General features: G+C 37.5%; 1 protein-coding gene across 5 annotated transcripts in view; it reads right to left on the reverse strand.

The window, feature by feature from the left end:
* Positions 1-25,453, reverse strand: part of unc5db (unc-5 netrin receptor Db) — a 141,656-nt gene that overhangs the window by 98,371 nt on the left and 17,832 nt on the right. The window contains exon 1 of one of the 5 annotated variants that reach the window (XM_089130361.1): positions 24,027-24,184. The exons of the other annotated variants lie outside the window; for them this stretch is intronic. The gene's annotated coding sequence lies outside the window, so the exon portion shown is untranslated. Of the gene's footprint in view, positions 1-24,026; positions 24,185-25,453 lie in introns of those variants that run through there. 5 annotated transcript variants of the gene reach the window in all.

A 25,453-nucleotide genomic window follows, 5' to 3' on the forward strand; every position in this document is an offset into this window, starting at 1 on the left:
TCAAAACCACTGATCAATATAATGATTATTATCAGTGCTAAGTGGTCAAAAAGCAAAGAATGGAGGGTAGGGGGTTGAGCAAAGCTCATTATCATTTAAAGACATATGCACTTTTTTGCTGTTTTTGACCAGGTAAAATATAGTTTTCTTATAATACTAATGAGAATTTTTGAGAAAGTATATTACAAAGTTTTCATTTAGACCCTAAATCTTGTACAAAAAATGGCATTGTATGACTCCTTTAACATAACGACAGCGGAGTTGTGACGGTTCCGTGTGATTTCCATAGGTGATTTCCTTGCTACTTGAAAAAAAAGATAATGCTGCTAGGCGAACAACGGTACTTTCGAATCGGCTTTGGCCGCGACTCTGGAGGACATGGAGTTATGAGGAAGTCACTTAAGTCATTCTTAAAAAAGGTAGACGTGTTCAGAGTTTTGATGTGATGAAAATTTTAATATATCATTCATCTACAGCCGTTAGTTGCTTTGGTAGGTTGTAGCGCTATCCTATTGAGTGCAGAGGGATTTTGAAAGGCCCCATCACGTTTATCATGACCCTCGGATTGAGACATGGCAATTGTGAGTTCCCAAACCTAACATCTTGATGCAGGTCTGGCTTGCCAGGCTAATTTCATAATCGTAATGAGCCAAATGGGTTAAAGGGCCATTTCAGGTTAATTGAGATTAATCATGCAGTCGGTTTGAAAGGCATATCTAAACTAAACTACTGCAATTGGGTGCATGCAGAAAGAAAACAGGAGGAAACAAGACGATACAGAGAGGGGGGGGAAATGCTGAAAGACAGTGATGGCATAAATTTAGCTGAAAAATAAACCAAGCATGGCCGTTTAATTGGCCTCTCTAACTTGGCTAGTCCCAAATCTCTTGGGATCCTGAAAGCCCCTCATCTGGACAGCCATCAGAGAGATAGAGAGAGAGAGTGAGAGAGAGAGAGAGGGAGGGGGTGGGGGGCATTATACTTGCGCTGAAGGAATGAGCTTTTTTTTACTTGAGCCAATGTGACACTACCTAGCAATCACACAGAACACCCAAGCAATGCCCTAGCAATACCCCAGCTCCCCTTAGCAATGCAGCTGTAAGTTTTCCAAAGACAAACACCACTCATATAAGTATTACTATATTGACTATGTCCACATATTACTCCAGTACTTCTTGCCTCTCTACACTGTCTACTGGTCAAGTTCCATGCGGATTTAAAATTTTTACTTTTGTTTTTTTAAAAGTTCTACAACATGGATGCGCTCCCTTGTAATCTCCTTAGTCAATATACTAGGTCTCTTCAGGCATCATATCAATTTCTCCTCTCAGTTCCTCCTTCACATCTTAAAACTATAGGTCACCGGAAATGTTCTATGACTGCACCTAGGCTCTGGAATAGTCTTACCTTTCACATAAGAACTCCCCCTCAATTTCTATGTTTAAATCTTCTTTAAAGACTTATTTTTATTCTTAATGTTTTAATTCTGTTTCGGGGTGTATAATTTTCGTTTGTCCAATTGGTTTTGTGTTGTAAGTATGTTCTTCCTTTGTGTCAAGAGTAGTGTGAGCGTTTGGAGTATGTCAGAAATAGAACGGGGCATCAGTTTATTGTTAGACATTTGTTGAGTTGCGCTAGATACACTCTAGAGAGAATCACTAATTATAATGGGTTCTATCTGCTTTTGTACGTCCCCCTGTCGCATTGTACAGCACTTTGGTTTTAACATCTGTTGTTTTTAAATGTGCTTTATAAATTAATTAATTAAACTAAACTATTTACCTTTGTTCGTTGTTTTAAACAACAGTACAACTCCCAAACAATGTTTTACAGCTGTGAAGCACTACAAGATTTATTTGGAGAGAGTGTTGATGCATTACTCTGATTGGGTTTCATTCATTGCCTTGTTTCCTCTGATTTCCCTTCCTCTCTCAATTCCCCCAGTCCTCCTCAGATTCCGTAATCTCAACACACCTATTGCTTTTCTTTGTCTTTCCTCCCAATGATTAAGGCTCAAAAGAAATGTCTTCATTGTCGATAAGAGGCCACTGTACAGCAATCCTTGATACAATATGTGCACATACTAGACTGAATGACAGCCCGAACCACGCCCACGACATTTTTTGGTCGGGAAGTTCGGTCTGGACTCGAATCCACTGAGAAGTAATTATGACCGGATCTGAAATCGTCGGGCCAATCAAATTGCCAGGGTGGGCTTTATACGATGATGGGTAGATGATCTGCAGTTACTTAATCATCACGTTATCAAAGACTTTTGATAACGCTTGGGTTGAAGTGGTTTCCCTCAAAGTTGACTGCAGCCGGAAAATTGAGATAGATTCCGCTATCGCGTCTGTTGTAAAAGAAATTGACAGCGCATTAATTTTAAAAGATAAACAGAGAACTGCAATCAAGGCATTTGTCGATAGAAAAGACGTGTTTGCCGTCCTTCCTACAGGATTCGGCAAAAGTTTAATTTATCAGCTGGCTCCGCTAAGAAGATGGGACGCAATGAAAACCCTGTGGTCGTTGTGGTTTCTCCTTTGGTCACACTCATGGAGGACCAAGTAAATGAAGCAACACTCAGTGGTGCTTATACGTCATGACCAGCCCACATAGGTTGCAGCATTTGCTGCAGAGCAACCAATAGGCACACAAGTGTGCAGCAATGCATTTTAAATAAAGGAAAAATTAAAAGGATAATTTTTTGGCTTTAGGATTCTCAAGAAAAGGGATTTTCACGTAGCGTAAGCTAGCCTACGCAACACTCCTTCCCTCTTCTAGAGAGAACTGAGGTTACGTTAGTAACCGTGTGCTGTTTTCCTTGCTTAAAACCCCGGTCTTAAAAAGATAAAAAAGTAAAAAGATGAAAAGTAGTATAATTAAATACATTTATGGTGAGATTACTACATTTTATGTGTTCATTTTTACCACGAACTGTGCGCTGTCACTTTAATTCAGCGTTTGCAGCACAGCAAAAATAGACTCGGTGCGCAAACGATCGCTGCACTGCTGTATACGCACTGCACCTGGAACAGATCGACGCACTGCATCGATCACTGCATGAAATCTCTAAGCTGTTAACATGGGTATGGAATACATATGCACCGCATACGCACTACAAACGGAGTATGGGTGAAATGGGCGCAACACTGTGCCATTGTGCATCCACTGTGAAACATGACTTCCTATTCCATCTGTGAATCGAGAAAGTCAACTTATTGGCATTCAAGTGTCCCAAACATTATCTTTCAGCTGGCATAAACTCATTCTCACTTTTCCACGCCAAGGCAGATCAGATTCCTGCCTTCATTAATTATTCATTGCTTCTGATGTCCAAGCAGCAGGTCAATCATGAACAATATGTTACGAATCACTAAACTCTCCGAGCAGCACGACGTAACCAAAATGATTATGATAGCTTGAAGAAAATCCCATCTCACTTTATACTAAGGGCAACGATTCATATACAGTGCTGACACTGCTTTAAAAAACCTTCAAGAACAGAATTTGAATAATTCAAAAGAATAAGGAACAACAAAAACAGAATAATAAACAGGATGGTGTTTGAGGCATGATGAACTGAAATAAGCATCTCTTATGAGAAATGTACACATTCACATGCACATACATCAGCATACATATATCTTCATCAGCCACCACGTGTCAGTTATCTGAAATTCCCATTCAGATGTCTGCAGTGAACTCAAGTGTCATAGAGGTGTGAAAAACTCAAAGGTATGAGATTTTACCGGAGCAAGAAAAATCCATTAGACTCAAACTCATACGCTTTCACCAGAGCAGTGAGAACAACCAAAAGGATTAAACTTTAATTATGGAGTCACACTCCATTCTACCTCAAGGCTTTAGAACAGCCCTACACCTCTTTCTCTCTTTCTCACCCTCTCTCTATAGGCAATGCAGTACAAAATATGTTAATATGCTGTAATATGAGAGTGGTGGATCGAACATCACCTCAGGATTATTCTCAAGTAACACAGATGAATCTCATCAAGGAGGAGGACAACAGATGGATGCGGTACCACGCTCTAAGACAGAATACGTAAGAAAGTGAACAGAGATACTAATAATCTGGGGAGGAAATAAGTAATTAGAAATCATAGATGTATCATAGAAATGGAGGAGTCTCTATGCCACTTTTCGTCAGGGTTGTTGTAAAGAAAAAAAAACATATTTGCTTCAACGTGCTTTTATAGCTGTGGGGCTCTACACCGTCAGTTTTCTTAGGGGTGTAATAAAAACACACAAATAGGCCACAATTGTAACAGATTTGTCAGCAACCTCTGTCCTGACTTATGTTATAGCCTGATGCCCGGAAACCTGGTACAATAAGATTCCTCCATTAAATCTGAGTTAAGATGAAGTGGCAGGAGGGTAAACCGAGCACGGTCAAGACTGATTATATTACACTGTAATCATTGTGGTTTAAATCAATCACCCTCTGCTTGATGAGTTCAATTACTTGTCCATACATTTGTATGATATTGCTTAGCTGGAAATTACACAATTGGAAAATTCAAAGAGACAGTCAGACACCGTTTTATTAAATCACTGAGAACGCAATTATTTATGAAGTTTGAAGGACAAAGAAGGCAAAATCAATAAATAAAAAATGCTCACTGCCACAATACCAAGGTGTTTTGTTTGGTTGCTAGGATGTTCTCTGTGGTTGGATGCTAGGTGGTTTCATATTGAATCAAGTTTAAAAAGGCCAAGTTTGTGGTATTAAGGTCCCTAGATACGGTTCTGAGCTTCTTTTAATGGAAGTCGGATATAGAATGTTTTGTGCGTTTTATTGTTCGCCAGGCCCAACTTATTTTAGAAATGTAATAGCAAAGCATTCCTCAAAAGCTTAATACTCAAAATCAAAGTATGAGCAACAGTAATACTCTTAGCTAGCACCACTATTTAGACAATAAACAGATGATACATTCACATATAAAGCACTCAGTATAGCTACATAATTCAAAAAGGAAACTCTAAAATAAATCATTAGTTCATTGTATCATGAAATCAAAATGAAGATCAGTATAAATGAAGCTGTCAAACAAACCCCCGAAACATCAAGACGCAAAGAGAACAGAGAGGCGTCTGCCTGAGCTTCTCTCAAGTGTTTGGAGCTCCATTGAAGAGCTGTCAAGAATTTGCTCGAATGAACTTCATCTGTCTCTTCACCATGTCACAACAAAGTTGATATCAATAATTCATCTGACTGCATAACTCTCTTCAGAGTCTGTTCTGAAACAAGAAAAAAAAAATTCTCGGGCTTCGGGTCTTTTTTAAATGATATTCTCTCTGTGCAGGCACTGTGGGTTATGGAGGAGATCATTTGAATATATATCTACATGACTGTGTCCTTTAAAAAAGCTAGGGAATCAGGGCAAATGTAAGAATGTTCCTGTGAGACAGTCGATCTGACAGGCAGGTTCTGTCCTAACTCCCCTGAGCCGTTCCTTTTAAAACATTTGTCAAAAACACTGTCAGCCCTCTTAAAACTCCTGGTTTGTATATACATCTCCAAAAATATATTTAAACAGCCCCAAGCTAACAGAGATCATTCGGCGAGACAGCAATAAAAATAAGGGGAATAGATAGGAGCTAAAAAAAGAAAGGACAAGTCAAGACATGCCAGGAATATCGTTACTGCATGATGAGCAGACTCAAACTGGTCAAGTAAGAGTAATGACCAAAACTCGGGTCGGGTTTTATGAGACAACGCAGCAAAATAAAAAAAAACAAGCATGCATTCACTACATTTCCAAAGTTTGGGGTCAGTAAGGTAATACTTAAAGTTATATATTATACTAATACACTTCAAGAACAGTTGTCAGAACTGTTCAAGAACAGTTGTCAGGACTCAGGACATTTCATTCTGTTCACTATTTTGCTTGAGTTCCTGTAGCCCAGAACCCCCAATTTAATATTTTTATTCGTATATTTCGAGTATTGTGAGCTTTCTGTGCCCGGTACAGTATTTCATAAACAGAGTAAAGTAATTTACAGTTTTACAAAACAAAACATGCTGTTTTTTTGCAATTTCACAGCACAACTGTTTTCAATAACTAAATATACATAAGCAGATGTGTTGAATAGTGAAATGTAAATATATTTAAATTATTTATAAATATCAAAGGTTCCTATATGGGTCATTTTTGACCCATGTGTGTAAAATTGATGTAGAAATACAAAAACTGTGCTAAAAAAGGAAAAATAAATATAATGATTTGTGGAAATTAAAAAACAAGATATTCAATGAATACCTGGATTAATAAATGATAAAACACATTTCTTTCAAATATTCAGCAAAGAAACATGAATATGGGTCTTTTTAGACCCATGTTGCACATTAGAAGGGTAGTGACACAAAAACTATTTTTATTCGAAAAGTAAGAAAGTAAATAATGATTTGCAATGATTTAAAACAAGTTAATTGAGAAATACCTGGAATGCCGAATGATGAAATTCATTTCTTGCAAAGATATAGAAAATGAAAATGAAGTCTGGCCTATTTAGACCCATGTTGTGCATCAAAGGGTTAATAGGTTTTTGATTTCGATTAGACCAGAGCAGAACTGCGCAGTGGAAACATCAAGCCAAAGCAGAACAAATTATGTGTGTGAGCAATAAAGTACTGACTATTAAAACCAAATTGCTGAACCTCATCTTAGGCTCAAAATCACTTAAGAGTCATTCAACTTTGACAGCAGTATAACTATTAGCCTGTTAATAAAATCCCAGCATGCATCTGTGTTAATGATTCTATCAAGTAGCTCAATGGACTGTAACTAAAACAAATAAAATGCAAATGCAGGCTCCAGATCTTATCTATTTTTATATTTATTTTTCATTTCTCTCTGAATACATGCAATGATTGAATAATGGCTATAATTAGGACTGCAAGACATATGTTGATTGACACAGCCAGCCTAAAACTGATTTAATGTGATTGTTATGACACACCTCATTCATCTTGATATGGCTGCTGAAGCGGTGAATGACACTCTGATATATGGGGGTTCAAGATTTATTATCATAAAGAATCAGATTTAGATGTTGGGTAAGGACAATTTATCTTTGTTGGCCATGGATTGTCTCTTTGCATGAAATTTAGCGCCACCGTTCTGAATGGTGCGATAAGAGGAGTAATTTAACAAGTGGTCCTTTAGTATGGCTGACACATAAGGGGGAGAAAAAGCCTTTCACTTTCAAACCACTATGGCTGGCATCAATTGACAATAATGAACTCGCACAAACATCTTGAAACAAAAATCACTACTGATAAGAGTGGCTCTACAGTCTACCAAATCAACAAAAAATGGTTACGAATCAACTTGTGTTCAAAGAAAAACGCTAGTATAAAAGCAATCTGTAACAGCCTATTTGTCAAAAATGTGTTCTAACATCTCCAAAAGACAATCCTTTATTTAACTATGCCACCACCCACCCTGTTCTGGACTGAATGAATCATATAAGCTTAAGGCCCTTTCACACCGAACGCGATTTTGACGCGCGAATAATTCGCGCGATGGTTTTATTTTTTGATCAGCTGTTTGTGTAATGAGTGCTTCCACACCGAACGCGAATCTGCTGCGGCGAAAAAACGACTTTTATTTTTTTCGCTTCGATGTCGATTTTTGAGGCGAAAGAAAAGGCTTCAGCCAATCATATACAGGGAAACAAAGGTGACGTGACCGCAGCAATGACGGACGGACTTTCTGATTGCTTGTGTGTCGAGTCTGTGAATGAATATCTGAAACAAGGACTGGTGGGACGTTGTGCTCGTTCGTTCGTATCGAGCCCAACCGGGTGTTTACAAGGCTTTTCAGTCCATTTGAGCCTTCAATCCGTTTACTAAAAGTGTTTATTTGATTGCATGTAAACGTAGCCCCTGATGAATGGGACAGCTCACCTTCTGCCATGTTTCTAGCTCCGGTAGTGGGTGCCCCAAACCTTCTTTTCTGCTTTTAAATAAAATAAAAAGCTTGTCTTCACTGGATGATAATGATGGTGATGAAGAAGCTATGTTCCACGTCCCGCAAGTCATAGCCCTGTACCGCATTTTTTTGTCTGCATCCTTTTATTTAATCGTCCTTTAAATAACAATTCTACACTTTAAAAAATGTAATAAGAAAACAGAGAAAATGCACAGCACAGACGTTAATGGAGCCATCACAAACAAACAAACTCTTCGTGGAGAGAGTGTTTGCTCTGATGAATGCTGCGTGGACAAGGAACCAGGCAACTGTGTGGACCTAAAGTGAACTGGTGAAAGTGAGCTCCACCTGCCAGTAGTTACTGCGAGTTACTGACATGCACATAATTAAAAAGAAGGTCCAATCGAAGCTGCCAGATCATCAGACAAACAATATAAATTCAAAATGCACTGATCGAATCCGGTAAGAACTCATTCATCTTTATCTTTCCTAATGGACTTATGTGCTTATTTGAAAATGTGCTATTTAGAGATTGGGATTTTTTTTTTTATAAAGCCTATTAAAGCATCATGTTAACATCACTGCAAAAAGACATCTAATATAAAATCTATAATTTATTCACCTAGTAGGCTATAATAATAAGTATAGAGTAGCCTACGTTTTCTGATGAAAATCAGGTCTGCTTTCTGATGAAAATCAGGTCTGCTTTCATCGGCGCGAATGTTTTGGAATGTTGAAGTTCTGAACGTCGCAAATTCGCGTCGCGGCTGATGTGAATGGTTTTGACGCGAAATATTCTCACGCGAACTATTCGCTTTTTCGTTTCGCTTTTCCGTTACGCATCCGGTGTGAAAGGGCCTTTATTCGACAGGTAAAGTGCAGCGCACAGCTCCAAAATGAGCCCTCCGAGAGGACATAACTTAAGACATAACAATTGGTGACCTCCAAAATCCTTAAAGGAGCTGGAGAGCCACACAGCGAGCACAACGCAAATGGCAATGTTTCTCCCAGGAGGAAAAGTTTGTTCTATTGTGCAAAGCAAACACCGTTAGACCCACAGATCCACAGTGGTGTGGAAATCAGAGTAATTTGAGTCCAGGAGGCCATTGGATATGTAGAGAGGAGATTGTTCCTGTGATTGAGAGGTTGTCTTGGACTAAGATGGAGCTCCAATTCAAACTGTGCCATGGATTACAGACAAATGTGCCAAACAGCACACGCCAATTCAGAACACCTCATTGAGCAGCGATTTCTTCCAGTCTCCCTTCCCTTTTCATTTTCTCTTTCTCTCTTTTGTTCTTGCACCCAAGCCCTTATTCAATTTGTCCTTTCCCATTTGGTCAGCCTGATGCATGCTGTCCCCATAAGAGGCTTCCAATGAGCATATCCACATTCTATGCTCCTGATTTACTCATTCATTAAATGAGTGATGATTAGTTATGGGTAATCAGTTCAGAGGTAGGACAGAGGTATCATCCTGCACTTTCAATGGTCCATTTGTTTAGGGCCATTAGGAAGAGTTGGTAGTAGCTTGTGGTACAATTAACTCTAATGCCCTTACACTACACAGCATATGGCAGGGAAACTCTTCAATGCTTTGGTAATGGATACACGTTTCAGGTCCACGAGAACTACTGGGTATATAATCAGCATAAATATTCAATAATATTCCCACACAGCAGTTGTTTAAAGAGTAGCGTGCTACTTTATTCAGTATTTTATTTAATTTGACAGGAATAAAAAAGAGGCTGTGAAGGATTGACTACACTCTCTTCAGTGGGTTGGACTACAAGTTGGCATTGATTATTCAGATGAAAGATTGGGGGAGAAACACAATCAGTAGACAAAAACTCAGAAAAAAAAAAACTTTTATGGAAATTAGATGTTATTTAGGGTCTTTAAACAACGTTATGCAGTGGTTATTGAAGAGCCTGCAATCCCTTATATACTCAATTACCTTACTGTCAAAAATGAAATATGGTGCTACTGTGAATGAGGCCATGTTACACCTTATTTAAAAAATATATATCTATTTCTAATGAGGGTGACATTTTAATGGTCAGAAATCATTTATTTCTCAGTGTTTCTGGAACTGTAAATGTTAGTTATTTTGAATTTTTTTTCCTTTCAAAAGTTTGGGGTCAGTTAAATTTTGTCATATTTTTGAAAGTATACTCTTATGTTTACCAAGGCTTCATTAATTTGATCAAATATAGTAAACTGTATCATTTTAAATATTGTATTTTCTATTTTTGCTGTGCTACAATACTACTTTTTTTCTGTGGTGGCAAATCGTAATTTTCAGCAGCCATTTCTCAAATAGTGTCCCATCATCTTTCAGAAATCATTCTATTGTATATTGATTTTGTGCTCCACAGCATTTTCTTTGTAAACAGAAGAGTAATAGTTTCTTTTTACTTTTGATCACTATAGTGTACTTTTTTCTACATATCTTTTTCAAGGTTGTGTCTCAATGTGTGGATTGCTAGAGAATAATAAAGGAGAAAAGGACTGAAAATGAAAAACTTTTAATAAAAGTAAATAAATTCTATACTTTGTTTATTAAGCTTAAGACTAGTTGTATCTAAATAGCACATAAATTCAGTATGTTTTAAAAGATGTGTGTAGCAAAAGAAGGCAAAGTTTAAAAATATATATAATTATCATTTTTTCTAGAATACTAAATGAGTCAATTACATAGTTCACTGCTATCTATGTGAGATTACTGCCGACAACTAGTCACTATTCTTTTAGAGGAAATGAATTAGAAATGTGAAAATTGAATCTCCACCCCAGTAACTGCTGGGGATTTGCCATGGATTAATGAACTGCTTCCCTCACCACCAACACGCTTGTTTTAACTGTCAATCACTTTGGAGACAGCGTCTTTCTGTTATTCCACTCAGAATATTAAAGCCAAGACAATTTGGCCTTGGATCACATGCTTTGTCACTCGGAGAAAACGGGATTCCCAAGCAAAACTAAATTTTACGCATGCAAGCGGTTCTCTCTAATTCAACCAAAACAACTTCTCACGTTGTCTGTGCAAATGAAAAGTAGCTCATTTATTAAAACGCAGTCTCTGGGTGTTAAGATAGCCTGCTGTTTGAACACTGATAGGACATAATGAGCAATCCTTCATTGAGACAGAAGCCAGGCAAGATGAGGTAAGAATTAAAATCCCATCTCAAGTGTTTTCTACTGTAACTGGCTTTAGTTCGGTTGGTTGCCTACTCTTAACCACACCTTCCTCATCACCCCGAGGCATTCTGTGCTTCTGTCGCACAGTTCATATCGACACTGGTTTAACCTGAGAGGGAATTTCAGTCAACTTCCTGGAAAGCCAAGTAGCTGAAAACCATCCATGATCCCCTCAGCTACTTTAAATGCAGACATCAAAAATGTAACCTTTTGCAATTGATCTCTCTGATCACGTAATGGATTTTGTGTCTGCCTGACTGATGGCTGTAATGGGATTCAGCACTCCTTTGGCTGATAAGAGACCTGACAGTTCCTCAGGCCACCACGGAAAAGTTGCACACAATAGTAAATGAGACTTCTCAAAACCACAACCTCTCAGGGCACATCAGGTAAAATTGGCAAGAGACTCGAAGAGCTCTTTTCCAAAACGCTATAAATCCATTTCAATAGTTTTCAGGAAAACTACATTTTCTACACCTAGACCCACACATTTTGTGAATATTCAAATTATCCTGTTGAGATGTTTTATTGGTTCAGTCTGAACATTTTGAACAATGATTATTAAATCAAACAACAATATTGTTAATGATAAATTAAAAGTAAATTTTTTTTTTTTCAAAACGCTATAAATCCATTCATTTTTTGTATAATTTTTAGTAAAGTCATTTTTAATAAAGTGTCAAACCTCAAATAAATAGTACCAATTTCAACATATGCATGAAAAACTAATTATTGATCATTTTTTAATAATGATAACGATATATTCAAAAAAGGGATGGGCACCCCTCCAGCACATGCACACACACACATGTATAGGCTACATAGCATGTGAGCAAAGCGGAGCGGCGTGACGCTTAAATATAAGTAAAAAAAAAAAAAATAAAAAAAAAAATAAACATAGGCTATACGTTTCACATTTGTGTTTAATAATATTACGTTACTTATTTCATCTATGTTGAGTAGGCTATGAAAAGGGAACCGCATGAGATGAGTAAGATAGGATCAAAATTCAAAAGCTACCCAATATCGGAAAATATTTGGATTGGGTCAGATATGATTTTGACCACTTATTAAGTTTTGTTTTGTAGAAAGCTTGTAAATTTCGTTTAATATAAATTTTATATTCATTTTAATAAATGTTTCATCAACAAATTGACTGGATTAAAACATTAGAAGCAAATATCAGACAATATAATCAGGACACAGAGGCGCGCAAGTGAACCGGAGCGCGTCTCATATATCAAACACTGCGATGCTTGCCTCACAGACCTGAGAACTAAGCTACAGAAAGCTTTAAATACTTTTAAACAAAAAAATTAAAAACGAAAATAAATTGGCAACTCTCTGCGTATGTAGGCTAATTCGAAGTATGCGTTTCTATAGGCCTATGCGCGTTCACTGCGAAGACGGCAAGATAAGTAAGCATCATCAACTTTATCTTTGCTGCTGACACTGACAGAAAACACTAGTTTATTAATAAACAATTCAAATGTTTCATGCATAATCATTACTTTTGCCGGTTCTTTGTGGCAAGCTTTATGCATGCGGAAAAGTCAATTATTTAATTAAATCAATATATGTGATTACTGATTAGACAAATGGCTTAAATGATCTACTTCTAGTCGACTAGAAAACTAGGACTCATTTTGAGGAATGAATGAACATAAACAAACCTCTGTTCAGAGTGCCGCCGTGCTGGATTGCATCGAATTCGAGGATTTATCGCGTTTTCACTAAAAACAGGGCTGGCGCTTATCGCGTTTTGGAAAGAAACTGTATCTTGCCGTACATTTTAAACAGGGAAATATAGCGATTTGGCATGAAACGTTGATGGAGCAGCGAAAGGGTTCTGTCCACAGTTCTGACCACGACAAACTCATTTTTTTTTTAAATGGCGTTTATCACGTTTTGGAAAAGAGCTCTTCACTCAGTCAGAGGATAAATCCCACTACCACAAGATAGAGAGTTCAATGGTAACCATGAACATACTGCCAGTAATGTCTTTCTTGGAAGAAACAAGCCCATGCGTCTCTAGAAATGTGTAAAAATGCTTAACATACTGAAGATTAGGGGTGTAACGGTACATGTATTTGCATTGAACCGTTTCGGTTCAAGGCTTCCGGTTGGGTACGCATACAAGCCAAACGATTCCTTGGACCATTTTTCCTGCTGACACAGCGCTAAGAGACCCAGTCAAGAAAACATTTGAATTCACCACTGATATACCACAGTAATAACATCACTGCGCGATCTAGTGAGAAGCATTCACATTTCTCCGTTATTAACCGTAAATCTCTATTAGATCAAACAGAGCTGTCGTGGAAACCAGGAGAAACATTGTGCCGTGAATGAACTAGTAATACTTTATGTCCACAGACCAGCAACATTCACCATGGATTTAATATAGGAACACTAAGTTAACTGTAACCAGTTTGGCTGGAATAGTGAAATGCTTTCAAGTACTTCACACATCTTTTTCCAGCTCTGTATATATTATAATTATAATATGTATATATTTAATTATTATTTTTAAAGTGATGACCAAAACATTATTTGTTCATCCTTCAAAGACGACTCCCATTTATAAACCTGAAAGTTTCAAGATGTAGGAAAACTCTTAAAAAATTTAAAAAATATTTTTCTTTTCACAAATAGAAAATTTCTCTGGCATTTCTTTCTTTCTTCTGTATCGAAAACGTACCGAACCGTGACTTTAAAACCGAGGTACGTACCGAACCGTGATTTTTTGTGTACTGTTACACCCCTACTGAAGATATACATCATCATTGGGGATGTTGCAATCACCCAATTTCACAATTAACCATGATAAAAAAGGTCAAGATTATTAAAACGCAAGAATTCGGAAGCTATAGTTAAAAATGTCTATATTGTTTAAAGGTGCCATATGTAATAATTGAGGTAACAATATACGAAAAATGAGCTACACGCATCAAAAGAATGAGAAGAAATAAGTGCAAACATGTCATTAAAAAACTGACAAGTTATAGTGCTGCCGAGATATTAACCTGAATTAGCATGCTAAATTACTAGCCCCGGCCCGGCAGGTATCGTAATACCAGTTCCGGCCATGGGAGGCGGTATGCGGACGGGCAACGTTAGCACCAGCCAAACTGCAATACACGAGTGAGTCGCGCTCGCGCCGGCCGGCTTGTGTGTACTTGAACCTGATGTCAGTCGTGTGGAAATACAGCCCATTACTACATTTCAGTTCAGGGAAGAGTTCAAAAAATGATTGGTCGACATTATGCATGAGGAATACATTTTGGTAAGTTGTAGCATACTGTATCTTTCAACAGAGTTAATGTTCTTTTTCCAGCTAGTAGAGACGATCGGTTCACGTGCGCTAGGGATCTGTAGTGTAACATGTACAAGCGCCAAAACGGTATTTATTCTTTGAATTGCGTAATATAATTGACAGAATCTGAGAGCTTAACTAACCTGCTTGCTAAGTGTCAATTGCGTGTGTCTCACGGTGAATTCACGGCGCTAGCTTGATCAACATCAGCGAATGCTGTCTGTCAAATTAATTCACTAACAATAAAAGTGTAATATGAACAAAACGAATACCATAAACTTCAAATAATTGCCCAAGCTTTTATTTTCCCATACCGTCGAAATGCACCAGCTTGTTTTTGAGATCTATGAGGCGGTCTTCATCATTTAGTGTTGAGATTCATAGTGTTTAGTTTAGTTCACTCTAGTGTTTAGTTCATTGAGTCTCTGATCTCTAAAAATCTCCAAATGTTCCACGTGAAACTGCGGTCTTCCAACCTTTTACCATCATGTCAAATGATTTGAATAACATGCGCGATGGTAGGAACACAAGTCATTTTTTGGAGGTATACTGCCCCCATCTGTTATGGAATATGGAGTAGGATTTGATTTATTATGTTAGATGGCACCTTTAAAGCTAGGGTATACGATTTCAAAGATTGTTCATTATTAATATCCTCGTTTAGATGCTGTTTATGGTTATATAGTATAATCCTAACAATATAAATAGAAAAAAGAACGAAAAAAATCTATTCACTCTATTGGCTGTACAGCCACATAAAAGTTGACCAATGGAAGCTTTGTGAGCGCAAAGCTACATTGGTCAACTGCTCTCATCCAATCACCAGCTACACTTGAAACTCCGCCTGGAGCTCGCGTCTCCACCCCGACCGCGCCCCCCTTCTGCGTCATGAGAATCGCGCACGTTAGCAGGTGACCGCACATAGTAGCTAGCTAAGTAGCACATCAGACAGCAATGGATAACAACAAAAAATACATCAGCAAGCGTCACCTGCTTGCCCCTACAAGAAAGTTAGGACGGAAGAGAAAGTCGTTTGAGGAAAAAGCAGAGACGAAAAGAAAATGTGAAGAACGCCGAAAGTTGAGTAGGATAAATATAGGGTTCACCATTGACCGATGGAGGAAACTTCAGCGAGCTCTGGGACTGAAGACCGACGCTGACACGGCTGACTTTTTGTTGAGCAGGTAAACATTTATTTGTACTCTTATATGGTGTGACGTGTTACATAAATAGCTTTTTATCAGTCTGAAAACTTGCTAATGCTGCCGGTCGGCATTGGAATGTTAGCTGTTTAGCATCACCTGTATCACGGTTCAAAGTAAATAAATATATTTCTTGAAGTGCTTGAATATATTGCAGTATGCCTAGCGGGTTTCTGTTCGAGAATCAGACATTGCACAGAGTACATCTCAGTTCCGATGATGACAACTTGATTGAGTGACGTTGTTCAATTCGTTTCCCTGTGGGAGGGATCAGGTAGCAGAGGGGAGGGGGGTGTGTGTGGAGAGGCGGGATGAGTTTTTCAAAACTTCCCTCCCGTTTCAGGCTCTCTCGACCGATTTTCAACATCGTATACTACAGCTTTAAGGGTGTCACGATTCTCCAAATCCTCGATTCGATTACACTCTAAAAAATGCTGGGTTGTTTTAACCCAATTTTGGGTCAAATATGGACAAACCCGAAATGTTGGGTTAAAAATGTAATGTAAAAATTTAACCCAACGGCTGGGTTAGTCCATATTTGACCCAAAGTTGGGTTAAAACAACCCAGCATTTTTTAGAGTGTACATTTTCGATTCTAAGGTCACGGTTTGATTCGATTCTCGATTTTAATCAATCGGCCAATCAGGATGCTCTCTATCTTACATGAGGCACACATGCAAGGTCTCTCGCTCTCTCCCTCTCTCACTCTCTGCTGTGCGCGCAATACAGTTTGGAGCACAGTTTTTTCTGTCTTGGCATGCACGCGTGCTCTTGCTCGCTCGCTCTAGATTCCGGTAGATTTTAACTAATTTACGTGCATCAGGGAGCCGCTATCAATATGCGGGAGACTCCCGGAACTTCCACGAGACTTGGGATGTCTGCTAACTGTGGCTTTTTTTAAGTGAAAGAAGAGGTTCACGTTCTGTTGATGGATGTCCAGCATCTGCAGTTGCAGTAACCTGCAGTTAGGTTATTTGAGACAGTCATAATCCTTTTAGATGTTTCTTTTTCAAAAACATTGACGATATTATTAATAATCTAGCAGTGTTTTTTTTTTTTCTCCTCAGATATTTCTCAACAGTATACCTATGTTTTAATTAAAATGGTTTCTTGATATAGTTTTGAAAATGTGCCCGGATGTCTGGAATCACTTGATAAAGATGAAAATAGAGTTAAGTGGAAGTTGTGCAGCACCATAACATTATAATAAGAACACCATAGAAAGTTGTGAAACCCAACCATAACCCGAATACAAATGTATTAATAAAGAAACTCAGACTGCTATAATATGCATAGGAGCCGAGTTCGAGAAGTTTAAAGGACGTGGAAGTCAAACCTTTGGCTTGTACTCAGCTTTGCTGCAGCTGCAGGGTCGGTCTAAAACTCTGAATGACCCCATCCATTGGGGCCATACTAAATGGAAGAGGCAGGACTTATGGCCGCCTTCGCTACTTGTGTCCTCCATCACTCAGCACAATGTTTGACCTTGTGTTATGGCACGGCATCGCTCCTCTCTCATCCTGAGACAAATAGTGTCTCTACTACCTCAAAGCTGCTCCACTAAGGGCCTCTACTGACATTAACAGCTTCACTCTCAGTGAAGTGTCAAGGGAGTAGGCATCATCTATTTCAGCTCAATCAAGGACACAAAATAGGGGGAAATACAATCTATATGTGGTGCATGTAAAAAAAAACATGTAACGTAAAGAAAAAAAATTGTGGCTGGGGACTTGGTGTTAGTTTGATCTACTTTCAATAGACTTTCTAGGTTCTCATTCGATTCACATACAAAGCTATTCTTGCAATGCAAACCCCTACATGCAATGTTTAAATGGGAAATACAATTGGAAATGTCATTTAAGTAACCTTGACGGAACAGATGGCTTATAAAACTAAGAGAAATATGGGAGATCACCAAGTAATCAATCAAACCAGTATAGCAGTCTTATACGAGCTACAATTAGAGAGAGAAAAATGCTTAGCGAAGCTGTAAGCATTTTAAGTATGACATGAAATAAAAACAAATGAATACAATGCTGCTTCAAAATCACCCTTCTGTAATCCCTTTAGGACAATTGAGCACTTTTTCCAGATAAGATGGGTGGAATTAGTATTCAATAATAGGAGCATAGGCAATGCTTAACTGCATCGGGGAAAAGACTAACAGAAATCTCATTTACATTGCTTCAAACACAGTCCCCTAATAGGCTAAAGTAATTCAAATTCAGAAATACTGTAGTCTCGCTGGCACTCACAGGCTTTGGGTTTCTACCATCTGTTTTTGAGCCAGTAACAGCAAATCTATAATGATTAGGGGTATGCGGTGGAACCTACGGCGGAGATATGGGCATATACTGCGGCAGCATTGCACGCATCCAGCGTGGAGCGCATTATGAAGAGTAAAGGTTTGGTGAGAACGGATTGGATTATGTTGTGTCAATGAGAATGATTCCAGGGGGAGGAGAAACAGCTGTTGCCATTGATTAGCATGATGATTCTGGCTCTGAGCCCTCTGCAATGAAACAGAAATCATAGAGGAAAAAGCTTTCTACACACAGCTGACTCTAAAGCTTCCATTTTCACATTACTTTTAACAGGTATATTATAAGATGCAGTACATCGATCATTTTCGATGTTTTTTTTTCGGCTAGCAATTTCCTGAAAGGCAGTGATAAAAGCAAGAAAAAAATTATTTGTGTTTTAACAGTCATTTATGATCGTCCAACTGGCATGACAAAGTCTAATATGCCAAGTCGAAGTCCCTTTTGATGATTTCATCATTTCTTTCAGCTTCAAAGTTGCTTTGTATTTATTAGTCGTCACTGAAGGCAGTTAAATAAAGAGATTGTGAAATGTTACTTGTGTAGTATGCTAAAAAAAGAAGAAATGGGACAATTTCAAAACAAAAATGCATACAACAAATGTTGATTGGGTTAAATTCTATTTCTGTATCTGCTTCATCACCTAATCTGTCTGAAAATCTGCTGAAAATGCAGTATTTATCAAAAATAGTGTCATACATTAAGAAACATTACTTGTCCTGAGAAGCAATTAAAATATGGAATAATCTGACCCGTTAGAAATGTAACGGGTATCAAAATCAGAAGATGGTATTCATGGACAACATGCGTGCTGAAAACAGAGCTGTTTTTGACCAGGTAAAATTAGAGTTTTCTTACAATAATAATGAGAATTTTTAATTAAAGTACATTACAAACTTTTCATTTGGAACCTAAAGAATCAAATTAACTTGTATGAAAATGGCATTATATGGCCCTGCAATCGCTTTATTGTTTCTGATGATATAGAACGGTTAAGATTGAAATTTGGACACTGCTGCAGGCCCGAGAATTTTCGGATGCTGCAACATCTGTGTATAAAAAAAATGCTCATATACCAGAACACACATTTGTTTATTTAATTAAATCACCGCTTCTGATAACTTCCCTAAGCCATCTTCCCTAAGCCATATCGCAATTTTGGTTTTATTTTGATTAATCCAATAGCCCTCAATGAACCTCTCACTTCTTAAAAGCAATGCACATTGTGTAGCTAGTTTTGAGAATTAAATGTGGTGAACAGGTAATCCTAATTCCTATGTTTACTGGAACATACTTATTAAAAACTAAAGCAAAGCTGTAATCGTGGTGCCATTAGCAGGTAGGCCATCTCACTCTCACTCTTTATGTAGATAATTATAGCAGATATGCTAATGAATATGCTGTCATCAGCAAATATGATGGCTTGGTTGTTCTTTTAGACTACATAGCAGTCTAACGTGAACAGAAAGTACAATCTGAGGCTCAGATAGCAGTCTTTCAGAACTCCAGGGTTAAAAGTTGACTATTATTCGCACGGGATAAGTATTACCTGGTGATCTCAAGTCATTTGTAATGATTGTGGAAGTTGTCTGTGATCTTAATCCCATGCAAATCGGCCATGTCTGTAATTTGTATATTAAAAATTCCTACGATATTTCGCCGAACATCGAGGTCCTGTGATTATATTAGTCCTGTGCGAATCGGCATCTCTGTGATTTGGTGGGGTCGTACATTTTTTTCAAAGTTTTTGTTTCCTGTGCGCTTTTTTCTATCCATCTTTCACAAAGAATAAAGGCTATATGTAGTGTTTTGATAGTATTTTGGGTTCTGGGTCATATCACTATATACACCATACAACTATAGAGTTTGCAGAAAGAGAAAGCTGAAAACCATTCGAAGAGCAAAAGATGGAGATGAATGACATGTATAGCAGCACACAGTAAGGACAATTATTCTGTTTATCATACAGCTAGACATAAAATAACAACACAAGACATTTCCAAGCAATAGCCTAATGACATCATATCCGGCAGAGAAGTCAGTAAATTTGAGTAAAATCACAGACTTCGCTTATCCCGTGCGAATGCGCCAAACGAAATTAAGATGTGGGTGGGCAATTTCAAATTCACATGAGATCTCCAGATAATACTAATCCCGTGCGAATAGGGCTTAAGACTCCAGCATGTCTCTTGCCAAAACTCTGACTGAGTAGCAGTATTGATGTGATCCGACCAAAAAAGGTCACAGGGGTCTGAATGTAATTCAACAATCAATCAACAATCCCTGTTAACTGTTTTTTTTTTGTTGTTGTTGTTGTTGTTTTTTTTGCCATCCTTTTAAAAAAAAAAAGGATGTAAAAATTAAAAAAAAATGTTGCTTCATGCATTCTTTTTATAAAACACTTGAATATAGGTTTCATAACGAAATAAATAAATAAAAATTGAAAAAGAATGTAAAAATGTGTACCTTGTAAAGCAATGTAAGTCGCTTTGGATATAGGCATCTGCCAAATGCATAAATGCAAATAAAAGGTATAGGCCTAAAGTAATCAAATGTATTTTAAAAAAGTCTTTACTGTGTAAGTTAAATATAAATTTACAAAAGTGATTTAATTAAAAGCAGTGTGAGATTTTCTCTCTTTTTTGTTGTTTGATTAGCATTAATAATGATAGCAGGTAAATTTGGATGCTGTCACTTTAAGACCGGCTGCACAAATCCATTATACTGTACTTGTGTTTTGTTCACACTCAATTTCTCAGAATTGTTTACGTTCGCTTAAGAAATAAATTACTAGGTTTACTTGCAATTACATGTCACTTTGACACATAGGTATGTGTATTTAACCATTCAAGTCCAATTTATCAGCAAAAAGCACTCAGTTCTCATGTGCTATGAGCAGCAGCTTCATGTCACTCTGTTTCTCGGTGCTTTCTGAGAGACATCTCTCAGAGAGCACACGCATATACTGAAATGAGTTATCTTTCACTCCTAATTGCGCTTCAATGGTTTAAAATGGTTTTAAACTGAAGTGCTTAAAATATACGCAAAAGATAAGCTTTCATGACAAGCTTTTGCACAGCAACGTCACATGAGCGTAACCGGGATAGATATGATAGTACAAAATCTCTACTGGTTAACAAATTTCTACCGGTTAATCGTGTCTACTGGTATATTGCCAATCCCGATATAGACCTTATTCAGAGCAGCGCCATGACAGGTATGAAAGTGAGGCTGTGAGGGATAGACTTACCGTGTTTCCAATGGCATCCGTTGTAAAAAAGCTGAATAAAGCGGCTAGACTACTTACAATTTTCCACAGCTTACATTGTCGGGAGTTTTTTGTCAACTGACATTTCTTTGAAAGATTTTTTCAGTGTTTCATGAGCAGAACAATCGGGAAACACATTAAATAACAATACAGCCCATTGAAGAGATGCAAGTCTATCCCTCACAGCCTCGCTTTCATTATCATTAAAAATCAAAGATGGCGCTGCCGTGAATAAGGCGTATACTCCTTAGGTGGTCAAACTCAATCTGTCAATCAAAGCAATAGAAAGTCTTAAAAATCATTACGGTTGTGTGATATTCAACAGTCAACAATCATATTTCCTCTACTTTGCACATCTTTCTTTCTATTCGAACAAAAACTCATGAATTCAATCATGACTTGTTATCTTGCTTATGTTTGGTGTGAATACTTGGAAAGTTCCAGAAAAAAAGTTTAATTAAAACTTTTCTTCCTTCTTGGCTGCCAGCCCTTCAACAGCCTTCCAGCCCCTTAGTCTGTGAAAACAAAACTAAATTAGCTTTAGCACTCTCACGCATCTCCTCTAAATGCAGAGAGAACCCGTTTACAGTAGGACAATTGTGACAAAACATGCTCCAAGAAAACAAAGGCAGCTGCAATGACATATAAATGTCATACTAAGAGGTACCACTGCACCGTTTTGTCATTAAATGTAATAACAACACGCTCATCTCTCTCCATCTAAATGATCTAAAAAAGCATTCAGGCCAATTTCCAATCCCACAAGTGGATTTTGGTCCAAAAAGGCTTACAAGGTGCATTAGCAATACCTCTTATTCACTTGAGTGGACTGTCATACTAATGTGACTTTCCAGTCCACATGAGCGCAAAGGCGGTACTGTGCTGAAGGCCTTTTATTAGAAATTATACACATACGATTAATAAACATCACCCCAGCGCTGTCCCAAGGGATGTGGAGCCAGAAAAATTGGCCACTGATAATGGAGGCGTATCCATCTTGTTTGCCTGTCATGTCGTCCTCCCAGAGCCACATCTGCATGAAAAAGTGCTGAAGAGAAGCAGAATCATAATAGCTGAGAGGAAAATTTTTATAAAATAAAACACACAAATTACATATGTTGGACAAAAGAGGAGATTAGCACTTTAAGATCATGATCTTGCTCATTCAGACAACTAAAAAATGGGCTAACAAATGAGAAAGCTACTTTTATTTTATATTTACTTATTTTGTCATGCCTCACTAATGCAAATATTTCCAAAAGAAGTCAAAGACAGATGACACACAGAAAAAAAATAAGTCATACAAAAAGTAAAAAATTCAAGTACTGTTGGACTAAATAGACATTCTTCGAGCAATGCTTATGAAATTAAATGAGACTGCAATTAATTGTTGCATGAAACAGTTCATAAATTAGCACAAAATTGCAAGTATGCATATTAGAAGTACTGAAAGGAACCGTTCACCCAAAAATAATAATTCTGCCTTAGAGCAGGGAAATTTGAGCTTCCATTTACCATATTAGATAAATCTACGTATGTGCTTTGATCAATATTTATACATGAATAGAGGCCAAAATTAAATCTGTTCATCATATAAAGTGACCATGTCAGATGTCAGTTTTGGTGGAATAGACCTTAGAGGAGAGGTTTCATTAAAAATTCATTTTGAAGATGAATGGAAATATCACGGGTTTGAAATGGCAAGTAAATTTGATAATTAAAATTTGGGGGTGAACTATCTCTTTATAATTTACACCGCACGACAAAGGCCGGCCAACATTCGAACGTATAACAAGTTTGTCAGAAAGTTTCCGTCGCCATCTGTTGCCATTGGTCGGTTCTTGTTTTTGCCGATTGATCGTGTTGGTGCAGTGTGAATTGGCCTTCAAATACCAATATATTCTGTAACATAATGAACTGTCAGCTACATTTCAAGTTCAAACTTGAACATTCTTGATAGTGCTCTTTTCTTGCAACAAAGAGAGAAGACACATGCTGTGTTGGAAATGTCAGTGAGGATTACAGAGAGATGTCCTCTGACAGAAACACATGACAAACGGGTTGATGGTTTAATTTACAGTCGTCCACACAAGACGTGTGCTTGAACTTGAAACAGACGTGTGCTTGAGCTTGTGCTTGAATTGATAATAATCTATTATGAAGATCGTTGTCAACAAATGTCATTATCGATTAGTTGGTCTGCTTACGTCACGGGGAGCGTTTACTGATGACGTCACTTTCATGACAACAGTCACAAGAAATGGCTGAGTACAAATCAATCGGTGGCAGAAAAAAGTGTGCGCCCCAAGTCATCTAAGGCATGGGAGCATTGTACATTAAATGCAGCAAAGAAGATCGTTACCTGCAAGTTATGCAAAGCTGAGCTTCGGTGGCATGGAAGTACCACAGTGATGCTCGAACACATGAAGAGGAAACACGTTGGTGAAACATCAGCACGGTAAGTAAAAACTGTATATCATTATATGAAGATGTGAAAAATTGTATGGTCTAGTCTAGTTTAATTTAATGCTAGAATGCTACAAGATCTATTTTGTCTCGAGCATCAGGTTTTGCAATCAGTTCGCTTGCAACATAAGTGATGGATTAAAATAGTGCTACCGCACACTGTAAAAAAATATTGATGGTTTAACGTAAAAAAGTAAGTAACCTGGTTGCCTTAAAATTTTAAGTTCATTGAACTGGAAAAAGTGAGTTAAAGGATTAGTTCACTTTTGAAAAAACTTTTGCTGATAATTTACTCACCCCCATGTCATCCAAGATGTCCATGTCTTTCTTTCCTCAGTCGAAAAGAAATTTAGATTTTTGATGAAAACATTCCAGGATTTTTCTCCATATAATGGACTTCAATGGGAACCGGATGGTTCAAGGTCCAAAAGATAGTGTTAATAACAGTTTCAGATGCAGCTTCAAATGTCTTTAAACGACACCAGACGATGAATAAGGGTCTTATCATGCGAAACAATCGGTTATTTCAAAACTTATTCCAAAAATGTAACTTTTCTAAGGACAAATGCTAGCCTTGCTATATTCTCTGAGGCGCGTTTGCAACGTCACGTATTACGTAATTACGTTCAAAAGGTCACGGGCGACGTAGCCGGAAGTACAGAATCAAAATCGTCCGACATCGTTGTTTTTCCTTTTAATTACTTTTTTTGTAAACGGTGTTTGAGCTAGTTTGCACGTTCAACCTATGCGTTCAACTTGTAAACACTGACTCTGTACTTTCGGCTACGTCGCCCGTTACCTTTTGAACATAATTACGTAATACGTGACGTTGCAAACACGCCTCACAGAATAGAGCAAGGCTAGCATTTGTCCTTAGAAAAGTTACATTTTTGGAATAAGTTTTGAAATAACCGATCGTTTCGCATGATAAGACCCTTATTCATCGTCTGATATCGTTTAAATACATTTGAAGCTGCATCTGAAACAGTTATTAACTGTCTTTTGGACCTTGAACCATCCGGTTCCCATTGAAGCCCATTATATGGAGAAAAATTCTGGAATGTTTTCATCAAAAACCTAAATTTCTTTTCGACTGAGGAAAGAAAGACATGGACATCTTGGATGACATGGGGGTGAGTAAATTATCAGCAAAAGTTTTTTCAAAAGTGAACTAATCCTTTAATACAATGAAGGAGAATGGTTTGACCATCAGAAACTCAAAATTATATATGTTATCTGAACTAAATAAATTATTTAAGTTGATTTGACAAAAGAAAATATGTTGTGATAACAAATCATGAAAATATTTTTTACAGTGCAGAAATAGGTTAAATTAAAATGGTGTTTAAAAGTGAATCACTAAATATAAAGGCAGTTAATAACAGCAGCACAAGAAAGTTTTTTACAAACGTTTTTTCGTCACTGTTTTCAGTGGTGTTAAGCGAATGCTTGTGCACTAATGTATATTTTTTCCTGTCTTTTTAATCAAGCCTGTTAGCTTGCTGTCTACCTCCATCCCATTCTCTTTTTATAGCATTTGTCTATTATTAAGTTTTTATTGTATTCCAAATGCGATCTACTGCGGCTCTACTACGTTCACACACTTGTTTTCAGTCTTTCTATATTTAATTTATCAATATTTTTTTATAATTCATAAACATTAAATGAATTATATATCTGAGATGTTTTATATCTTCACATCTGAACAAAATATCTGTGTAAGT

Source organism: Pimephales promelas, chromosome 4 (assembly GCF_988280905.1).
Source record: "Pimephales promelas chromosome 4, fPimPro1.hap1.1, whole genome shotgun sequence".
Lineage (NCBI taxonomy): Eukaryota > Metazoa > Chordata > Actinopteri > Cypriniformes > Leuciscidae > Pimephales > Pimephales promelas.